The following is an 11,735-nucleotide window of genomic DNA, read 5'->3' as shown; positions in this document are numbered from 1 at the left end:
CCTATAATCATCAGTCAGGAAGCGGTGGCTATCAAGCGGCAACCAAATGGAGAGCAACCTATTTGATCTGTCATGGTAGTGGTCACACAGCTGCAACATGTAGAAGGAAGAATGGAAACATGAATAATGGACCTCGGAGAGCACCTGGAATGGTTTGCTATCATTGCAACAAACTGGGTCATACAACAAGATTCTGCAAGATGAGAAAGAATATATCGGATGACATACTAGTCACTCTGGAAGGAAAGATTGATGTTGAGATTGTTCAAGCGGATATGAAGAAAACCTAGAAAAAGAAGCCAAAAGAAGTGTCTCAAGAAGAACCAGTTTCTGCACCTAGTGTGGAAGTTGCTGAATCGACAAACTAAGCTACAGAAAAGCTTAGGGGGAAACAAATCGGTAAAATGTTTCGAACACCCAGTTTACACCGGTAAAAGACCTTAACTGATATGTGATACCTATCAATTAGCAGAAGACCAGAAATGGTAAAAGGCAAATTAGGGTTTACGCCCTAATGGTAGAGAATTTATTATGGTAGGTGGAGAATTCATTTAAAAGGGATTTTCAAGTCATTTTCACTTATCAAATTTTCAAGCGAAGAAGTTTTCAAGTGCAAAGCTACAAAAGACAATTCATCTTGCAATATAGAGAGATTTCAAAACCTTGAAGAAGAATCTGAAGATAACTGTAGCGTCGTAAATTGTACGCACTTGCTAGGGTGGTACAATTTCACACCTAGTTTAGCACCCGCCTTGGCGCATTTTGCATTTTGCATTGCATTTCCCCTTTAGCACTTAATTAATTAAATTAATTAGGTCTAAGGTCTTATTTTATCATCTCCCATATCATAAAGTTGGGCCCCTTTCATTAAAGTGTGCCCCTTTCATTATGTTCCTCCAATACATCATTTAATCAAAAACCCTAATTAGGTCCTATTTTGAACTTGGGGGCTTGATTTCGGGGGTCAAAACATCTCAAAATCAGCTATAACTTTGGGATTCTCTCTAAAATCATCATATCCGACGGCCCTGAAAATTTGGTGAAAAGTTGTCGGGACCATGGCGCCCGGAGTGCAACATGGTCCCGGACATTTTTCCCGAAATTTCATACATCTCTTCTTTTGCTTATGTCCAAATCTCTCCCTCGAAGATTGTGTAAGTCCTTCTCATTGTCCTTATCCTTGGGAGGCAATGATCTTTCCTTATTTTTATCTAAGGATCCACTTTTTCCTATTTTGTGGATGGTGTGGACTTTATTACTTGATGTTATGCCTTGTACGCATTTGTTGTTGTTTGTTCAAGGATTCTCTCTTACAAGAGGTGTAAGTCCTTGACTACAACCTCTTTTGCACTTGGTAAAATACATCCATAATGAATTCACTCTCCCAATTGGGTTAAAAAAAGCGTCATCCTTCATTAAGAATCACTTTCACCTCGCAAAAGAAGGAAGTATTGCATTCTTTCTAGAAGATGTTATATTTGTCTAAGACAATTTCTCTTAGGGATAGGTGTCTTTTGTACAAATATCTCTTCTCCTCTAAGGATCTCCTTTACACATACTACAAGATATCCCTTTTCAACTATCTTATCCTTGCTTAAAGAGTGCAAAACTCTCTTGCTTGGATCTATGACATTGTTGCATTTTTGGGGTATCTTCTTTTGTGATGAAGGTAGGTATCCTTGTTCTACTCTGCTTATGACATAAACATTACACTTTTTGAGCAATGGGTCATTCTCGGAACCAGAGCATAGACTCTTAGAGCGAGATGTCTCCATTTTTCTTTTATGCAAGGTGATTATTCTCGGAACCAGAGCACAGACTCTTAGAGCGAGATGTCGCGCTTTTATACTATACATATACAGGTTGTAGCATACTCGGGCATAGACTCCTATGAGGTGCTTCTAACCTCCCTTACACACACATGCACGAGGTTGAGTGGAACTAGCGGCATAAGGCTAGACTTTCTCACTCTCCTCCCTTACATGGATCACCTAGACAGACTCTAGGGGCTAGCTTTCCATGTCCTTTTTCCCATGGATCACCTAGACAAGATCTAGGGGTGAGAAGTCTGTGTTTTTCTCTCTCATTATTCTTCTCATGGATCACCAATGTGTGTATTCATGCTTTTTTCCTTTCTTTTCTTCTCTTTGCATTTTGTTTCGATTTACATCCTTCATCTTATGTTAGAGAACTCTCAAATCCTCACACTCTTTGTTGTGTTGGAATTAAGATTTAGTCCTCTTTCTTACCAAATGATTCTCCATTAGTTTTTGATCTCATATCAAATCTTCTTGTGAGCATTTGTCATCAATTTTCTTTAACAATTCGAAGTGGTAAACATGATACCCTGTTTCAACTCACTAAAATTAGCAAGCTGAAACAGGGGGGGGCATATAGCTACCCTCGAATTTTCATCACCTTCTTTAGTAAGCATTAGGTGGTTTTGTGATCTAACGTGTGTTTTGTAGGGTGTGGTTCCTAACTGTGTACTGCAGATACCGCTGGGGGCTTCGTTTGACAGACTTATGGATATATCCTTTTTCAAATAATGTTTACTTTTCTGTACTTTAGCTTGCATATGCACGTAGTGTTCATATGACCGCTAAAGTGGGGGCTAAATGTAGCGTCGTAAATTGTACGCACTTGCTAGGGTGGTACAATTTCACACCTAGTTTAGCACCCGCCTTGGCGCATTTTGCATTTTGCATTGCATTTCCCCTTTAGCACTTAATTAATTAAATTAATTAGGTCTAAGGTCCTATTTTATCATCTCCCATATCATAAAGTCAGGCCCCTTTCATTAAAGTGTGCCCCTTTCATTTTGTTCCTCCAATACATCATTTAATCAAAAACCCTAATTAGGTCCTATTTTGAACTTGGGGGCTTGATTTCGGGGGTCAAAACATCTCGAAATCAGCTGTAACTTCGGGATTCTCTCTAAAATCATCATATCCGACGGCCCTAAAAATTTGGTGAAAAGTTGTCGAGACCATGGCGCCCGGAGTGCAACATGGTCCCAGACATTTTTCCCGAAATTTTAGGAGCGCGATCCAATCATAAAATAAAGCTTAACCCCAAGAAATTGGCAGGATATTCAATCTCTAGGTCGGCCAAAAGATGAAATTAAGACCTAGGGTTTCATATATAAGAGCTCTCTTTCTTCATTTGAAAGGATCCAATTTTTGGCTTTCAAGGACCTTCTATGCAGCGAAAGAGCAGATCTTTGAAGACTTCAACAACATTCAACATCCTTCTATCAAGCATTTATCAATTTCATTCATCCATTTAGGGCTTGGAAGACATTGAAGAACAATAGGAGATTACCGACTGAAGATTGGCTTGTACTCCTCCCTTGAGGGTTGGGTATGATTTCATGTTGTTTTCATGTCTTTGCATAAGCTTCAATATATCCTTTATTCATGCTTTAGATCACTTTGCATCTTGATTTAGAGCATTTACATTATCATTTACAAGCAATTAGGGTTTACTTTCTAGGTTGCTCTAGTTTGCTTTCTTGCATTTAAGGACCTTGCACACACACTAGGTCTGCACACACAATACATTTTACAATACAACTTGGCTATTCGTGGAGGTGGAAATCACCGAAGTGGGGGTTTGACTAAGGCAAAACCCTATATAGCCGCCCAAACACCTTTTCAGATATAAGTGCAGGTTTCAGAATTCGGACGACGCCGCAAGTTGCAGATCCGGAAGAAGCAGACGGAGACAGACCTTCCCACCAAATTTCAGAGCAAAAGACCAGGACAGGGGCGTGGGGCGCCCTGGTCCCTAGGACAGGGGCGCTGGGCGCCCTGGTCCTCCTGACAGACAGCATTTTCAGCATTTTTGACAGCTTTTCCAGAGTGCAAAACAACAGTTTCCGGAGCAGTTTCAGGGGCAGAATCAGGACAGTAGCGCCCGCGCCCCCGTCCTGAACATTTTCATTCATATTTTAACACCAGGTACACATTTACATTCTTGTCTTGTCCTTGTGTTTACAGCTTTCCATCATTTAAGTTCAATTCTGTAATCTTGTTATTAGTTCATACTTGCACTTTGGGGTTAGGGATTGAACTTGCATCATTTCATCTTTCAATTACAACAAAGGGATAGAAATCCTAATAGGTATCCCGTGGCTCTCTCTTCCACAAAAAGAAGTAGCCAATTGTGTGATACCTCTAGGCTCTTTCGTATTCCACAAGTGTGTGGTTGAAAGTGAGATTAGGGCCTGTTTGCTTAGTGTCACTTTTCCTCCTACACAATAACATCAATCGGTCAAGTGTAGAACTCAAAGCGGTAACCCAACAACTAAAGTAGGGAGTGGCGAAGTGAAATCTACAAGCCCTAAATCTTGACTTTCGAAGGTATTTTTTAAGTTTCTCTATTTATCATGGCTTCAACATCGCACTCTAGTTCTAGTGCACCCATTGATTCAGTAGATTTCATCCAACGAAAGGCAAAATATAATGCATTATCCCAAATACCCATTGGTGTTATAGTTGAGGAAGGTATTTCGGATTACATTGACTGTAAAATTGAAGACCTAGGATCTGTAGTAATCCATTCTCAGTTAAGTTTGTTCTGTGGGAAGGACAAGAAGATCAAACTTGAATTTAGCATCTTGGAAAAGAACAAGCTTCACAATGCGGTATATTTCCTTGAAGAATTCATAGATGATCACATCCGCATCATTCTAAGCAGAGTGCACGGTGACAAAATGTATTTGGAGCAGACACATGACATCACACCGGAAGCGATTCATGCTATCATCAGTTTCTGTAACGTCGGAGAAGTGCCAGCCCTAAGGAAGATCAACAAGACCGAAATGACCAAGCTCACCGGTTCTATGAGTGACCAATGGGGAATGACCATCAATACCATCAAGGATGATCTGGTCAAGTATGCCTACATGGTGATAGGTCACTGGACATTCCATGCTAGCAAAATTAACTCTGTCTTTGCTGCATCAGTAAATGTAGGCTACAGGATGATCATGGAAGATGCCTCATTTGATTTATGCACCTGTATGCAAAGGAAGCTACTGGTGAACCTGAAGTCAATCAAATAGGACAATGCCTTGAGATTTAAATTTGGACAACTACTGGTCAGATTATTCTTCTACTTCCAAGGCTACTTCCTAGGAGTCGGTGATATTCAGTGGTCTGCTGACCAACTGGTTACAAAGCAAATCAGGGAAAGTCTTCAAGCGGTTGGAACTGGTTATCCTAAAGTCCTGAACAAATACTTTGATGAGTTCAGATGAAAGATGAGCCAAAGGGTGAGAATATCTGGTGATATTGTTAAGAAATATGAAGAGGACATTTGCTTTATCATCCAAGTAGATGAGTACATAATGGAGGCTGTTGAGCCCAGAAAGGAAGAAGTGGAGCCTATGGGTTATAAGGTGATGTATGACATGCTAGATGGGTATGCTTCTACCCTACTTGCCTCACCGCTTGATCCTAAGAAGAAAAGAACCGACACCTATCTGGAAAGGGTTACACCGGTTGAAGAGCCCTCAGTGAAGAAAGGAAAGGCAGTGCCATCTATATCATCACTTGTTACTTCAGCGAGTCCTAAAGTGACCAAGTAGTCACCAGCAAAGAAGAAACTAGAAGTTGCACCCACCAAAGTCTTTGAGAGAAAGTGGAAGACAAAGGGCAACACACCAGACTCAGAAGATACAGAATCTGAAGAAAAGCTTCAGAAGACTAGGCAAACAAGAAAGAAGACAAAGACAACCAACAATGAACCGACATCATCAGCATCGGTAAATATTGATATTTCCTCTTACAAACCTTTGACACATTGTCAAGAACTATACAGAACATTAGGAGAAAAGTGATGAGTGATTTGGCAGATTATTTTGATGATTTCAATGATAATGAGAAGGAGGAAGTAGAACAGGATGTCATTCAATATTTATGTATTAATGACCGGTTGCCATAAAAAATTAAATATGCGACACCAGATTCTTTATATAATTATTTAGACAACAAATGGCACATTGCCATAGAAAAGGAACAAGAGATAAGAGAGGAAATATTTGCTCAATATTTTCCTGATGTTTCTAATTCTGAACTTTATGAAGTTATGGAAAAATATAAAGGCCTCTTCTTTATGCGAAGGAGACTCTTGTTGCTAGAAGGGAAAGTCCCTAAGGTGGTAAAAGATACCCACTCTCATGCCCAGACAGCTCTGAGATTGCACCAAGTGTCCGAAGCCAACAAAAAGGCTGAACAAGAACCGGAAATAGCAAAACTGGATGAGGTGTACAACAGTGAAGGAGAACAAGTCACTGAGGAAATGGACCCTATTGATGTTGATGCTTTGGACGGTGAAGATGTTACTCCGGATACACCAATAGAAACGACAGGACAGGAGAAAGAGGACGAGGAAAAGAGAAAAGAGGAAGCAAAGAGGAAACAGGCAGAAGAAGAGAAGAAGCAAAAGGAAGAGGAAAAGAGAAATGAAGAAGAGAAGAGAAAAGAGGAAGAGAAGAAAAATGAAGAGAAGAAGAGAAAAGAGGAAGAGAAGAGAAAAGAGGAAGAGAAGAGAAAAGAACAGGAGAAGAGAAAATAGGAAGAGGAGAAGAAGAAGAAGAAGGAAGAATACAAGAAATAGGAAGAGGAGAAGAAGAAGAAGGAAGAAGACAAGAAACAGGAAGAGGAGAAGAAGAAGAAGGAAGAAGACAAGAAAAAGGAAGAGGAGAAGGAAAGGAAGGAAGAGGAGAAGAAGAAGAAGGAAGAGGAGAGGAAAGAAGAAGAGAAGCAGAAAGAAGAAGAAAGGAAGAAGGAAGAAGAGAAAAGAAAGAAAGAAGCTGAGGAGTAGAAGAAGGCAGAAGAAGATAAGCAAAAAGTCAAGGAAAAGGAGGAAGCAGCAAAGAGTGTACATGTAGAGACCCTAAAGGCAACCGGTAGTAAAGCCAAACTGGTTGACATCACCAGTCCCATTGACCTCCAGTTTGCAAATGAAATAGTGCTACTGCAAAGTATTAAGCTTGCTCAAGAGCGACCAGAAGCACTAAGGAGGAAAAAGGAGGAAGATGTGATTCAAACTGCAGTGGAAACTCTCACTAGTTTGATTCCTGGTACCAATCTCCCAAGTATCGATTCCTCTCTAGCTCAATTGAAGCTCCTATGCACAGTTGTAGAGGACCAATGCAATGTCTGGAAGATGTTGCTGAAGCCAATGCAAAAAAGAAGCATCAAAAGGCTCTGAACACTGCTTTGGTAAAGAAGTTAAATGAGCTCCGGTCCAATCTACAGAAAGCATCAAAGGACATAAAAGATGTTCTGGATGAGGGGAATCTACTGCTCAGTAAGATATGTCAACCCCATCTATTCTGTGATGATGTGCTTGCTCAGAAAGACAAACTGCAAACTAATTTGCAGACATTCATAAGCACCTTCAAGACGCCCTATGATTCCTTCACTGCTTATGGGCAAACCGTTCACCGGTTTCAACTCCAGTCTGCAAGAATAGAGTTAGAGATCAACAACCAGACATGAGATTTGTAGGAACTTCAACTAGTTCTACTACCAAGACTGCAAATACTTCAGAAGTGCTATCTTAATCTGGATGCCTTAACGGTCACTCAAGAGATGAGTACCTTGGACGCCATGGAGGAACATGTATCCCAGATGTAAACAAAGAGTGAGGTTGCTACCTCATTGATTGAATCATGGTTTGTATCCATGAAAACATTTATGCAAGAATTTAAATTAGTTTTTGACAAGTTTCACTCTTTATTTTCATAAACACTTATTATTTTAATGATAATGAAACATGGGTTATTCAGTTGTATTTTGTCATTGTTGGCAAAGGGGGAGTAGTATTCTGTATTTAAAAATTTGATGCATGTTATGTATACTTTCATGTTTATCTCTATAAGGGAGTAGTATACATTGTATTTTCTGCAAAAAGGGTAGTGTATATGCTTAGGGGGACTAATTTTGAGTATGACATATTTTTGTTGTAAAACACTTAGATGTCAAAAATTTTCCTAAGTGTTGCCATCAATGCCAAAGGGGGAGATTGTTGGCATTTTTTATATTTATGTTGTGATTGTCATTGATGGACACACTTGCTTTGGGAACACTTTTTGTATGTATGAGTTATGCTCAACCGGTATTTTGTTACAAACCGGTATTATGTATTATAGCCTTTAGGCTATCGGTTTTTGCAGAAAGTGTCTACTGATCCCAAGCGGTATGAAGACCTCAAGCGGTTTGAGGATCTCAAGCAGTACGAAGGAACTGAAGCGACAGTTATCATTTTCCCAGTCTTCATTTTTAACAACCAGTAATCAGTTTAATGTTTGAACTGGTATTACTCTGTGATGAGTTACCAACCGGTAATCAGTAAAGTTGTATGAACTGGTAATACTCTGTGATGAGTTACCAACTGGTATTTTTGTGATGAGTTACCATCCACCGACACTTTGATGGTGATTTTGTGTCGTGTTATCAAATGTGTCTAGATGCAATGAACCTAGGAACTTGCAATGTAATCCTATTGGACCGACATGAAATCAGATTCCTTTTTTAAGGACATCATGTCTAGGGTTTTAGGTGATGTAGCTATTAGGGTTTTTGGTGGTTGATGAGTTTTTGTATTTGCGATCTTAAAAGAGAAGATCAAGTCTGTGTGCTATAATAGAGTGTGGATTTACTGAAGACTAAAGTAATGCTGAAATGCATTAGTAATGAGCTTTCATGGATCTAACCAAGCAGACAGTGCTATTTGCTAGATCATTCACTTGTTGATTACTCACATCTTCGACAAGTTTGAAACCCTTAACCGGGTAGGCCCAGAAAAGCCTTTGTAAATCCTCTAACAAGGTGGTTCACATCCATGGATCTGAAATCCTCTCACAAGGTAGTCTTTAATCAGACTTATCTCCTAAAAGAGATTGAGATTCCTAACAGGATCTGTTCTAGTGAAGAACATTGTATGACCTTAACTGGTCTGGTAACTATTCTGTAGATAGTTACTTGTGAGTTTCATCTCACCGTGGTTTTTCCCATTTGGGTTTCCACATCAAAATCTCTTGTGTTGTGGTGATTGTATTTCTGTGGGTGAATGCCTTATTTTCAGTTTGGTTTGCATTTGTGTTAACCGGTTTGTTAGTTCAACTGTTATACCGGTTTACTACTAAACTATTTAAGCGTTTAAGTTCAGTACTTTTGGGTATACTAATTCACCCCCCCTCTTAGTATTCATCAGTTGACACTAGGTTATCAAATATGTATAAATGTCCATTAATGCAACGCTAAACTGATCTAGAGGTGCAAAATGTTGTGCCTCATACGCATCCCACTGGCAGAGTACCTGATCTTCCTCCATACCTACTGCATTGGTTATTCCAAGCCCAAACACTCTTAATAACTATCCTACAAAATTCTCGTACTTTTCCACTATCCTAAGGAGGGGAGACCAAATATTTGTTCTATCCTTCACATACTATTGAAGCATTTCCATCTTCAACTCCAAAATGTATACGTAGGATTGCAAAATTTTACAACTGTCTCCACCCAAGAGGTCCTCCTTTATTATCTCTTCTTCTCCAAGACTCAAAACTTTATTCAAGACCCAAAACTGCTTGCTAAAAGTGTTGAGCTTTTGCTCCCATTGCTGAGAGCAAGAAGCTAACGTTCCTCCAACTTGCATGGCCTTCCCATATTCCTTCATGGTGTTCTGCAAAAATAGTCTAATTTTAGAGGTATTTATTTGTGCCCATGACTTTGCCATGGAAGCCACCTGTCTTACCTCAACCAATGATTTTATCTCTCCCTCTGGGAGTGACGAGGTTGAAGGTAAATTATCATTTACACATGTATCTAAAGGCTTTCCCATCTCTACCAATAGCTGGTTGTATTGTTCCGGCTGTGCTTTGACCTCTAAATGGGAGGTATTTTCTTTTTCCATTCGCCCCCTAATGATGCTAGTAGCCAATTCTAACGTATCTAATTCTCCCCACTTAGTTTGCTTACCCAGTTTCACCTGTGATACTCGATACTTCAGAGAGTTCTGACCTTCTGGTTGTGTTTGAACTGCTACATCTGCAATCACCTCACCAGAACCTGTTCTTGATAAATGATGTATGGTCTTGGCCTTCTTTGTTTTCCTTGGTTCTTTAGTGATTGCCCGCTTTAGTGTAACTTTTGGTAGCACTACTTTCCTTTTCTTTTTCTCAAAGGTGAAATTCAACCATTGCAACACATCCTTATCTTAATCACCTTCATGAGGTAAGATGTCAGCAGTCACTACGTGCACGTCTAACTACTCTTCTTCTTCATCTTTCTCCCTCTTTTCTGTATGATTAGGGTCTTGGGGTGAAGCAATTTGATGGGCCAGGCTATCTTGGCTCTGAGCAGTATCAACATTCAATTGTTGCTGCTTATGTAACTCTCCTAACTTATCATTGATTTCTTCTTCAAATGTCTTGCCATATTTATCCATTTCATCCATGCCTTTCTCGACAACTATCTCTTTCAGTAAATCTTCTTGGTCCCGTGACATTAAGACCAACCTTTCATCCTGTGAATCTTCAAGCTCATTTCATTCCTTCTCTCCTCCAAGTGGGTGTTGTTCCATAGGTTTCTCATCCTCTTGGTCAGAATCTAATTTGATGTTATGAACACTTACTATTTTTGTGGTAGGTCTTAACACCCGTGTCATGGGAGGCACTGTTGTTGTATCAAAAATATTAGTTGGTGGTGGCATAGGGGCAATGGAAATTGAGGTCAAAATTGGAGCTTGCATTTGCGGTGGTAAATGGAGGTTGTGTGGATGCACTTGTCATATCAGGAGGAGGAGATTGTGCACTTTCATCTGCGTTCCCCTGTTCATCTTCTTCCCGAGTGCCCTCTCTTGGCATTTGTCCAATTGCCGTCCTCACAGGATGTACCTCTGCCAGTGGCACAATTCCCAGTCCTTCTCTTACTCCAAAATCTGCAGCCTTGTTCAAAAGTTTAGATCTCCTCATTTTTTCTTTGACCTTCTTCAATAATTCCTCAGTACTTTCTTCGGGTTCAATGGTTTCATCTGGGTCAGTTGATATGTTTTTTCAAGAGCCAGACCTTGTCTTCTGGGCATACTCCTTATAACCCCTTGAATAGGGAACACCTAAAGTAGATTCCTTTTGCTTCCCTTTCGAAGTGCTTGGCCTAACCCTCAAACTTAGCCACTGTCTGGTTCTATCTACAACAATTTGAGTTACTCTATCTATATCTATATCCTCCCGTGCTGACCACCTTATGGGAGAGAGAGGCTTCTTGTCAATTTCTTGCTCCTTATATACATAATCTAATAATTCACCATCATCCCTTAGTTCTTTGGGGAGATTGGTCTCTATTTAAAAATTTATAATTTGAGGTACTAACAATGTATAATAGTTCTTTTCTCTAACTTCAAAACTATCTTGGAGGTTTGCCCAAAAATCCTCCAATCTAGACTTATGCCCCTCATATGCTTTTGGCATGATCTGCTTTAGCTTTCCATAGGGATCATAGTACTCCCTTGCATAATTAAATTCTTTAAGATTTAAATCCTAATGTTCCTGCTTTGCTATCTTCGCTACCTAAATCTTTAATCAAGAGAAATAACCAATATAAATTGAAAAATCCATACCCGCCTTGAGTTTTGAAGACAAAATGGATTGAAGGCCGAGCATCTGCCTGAAATATTCAAACAATATAATGTGATTATTGTAGTATCGCTACAACAACATA

The sequence above is a fragment of the Cryptomeria japonica genome, chromosome 5 (genome assembly GCF_030272615.1).
Source record: "Cryptomeria japonica chromosome 5, Sugi_1.0, whole genome shotgun sequence".
Classification (NCBI taxonomy): domain Eukaryota; kingdom Viridiplantae; phylum Streptophyta; class Pinopsida; order Cupressales; family Cupressaceae; genus Cryptomeria; species Cryptomeria japonica.
This window is presented reverse-complemented; position numbering follows the sequence as displayed.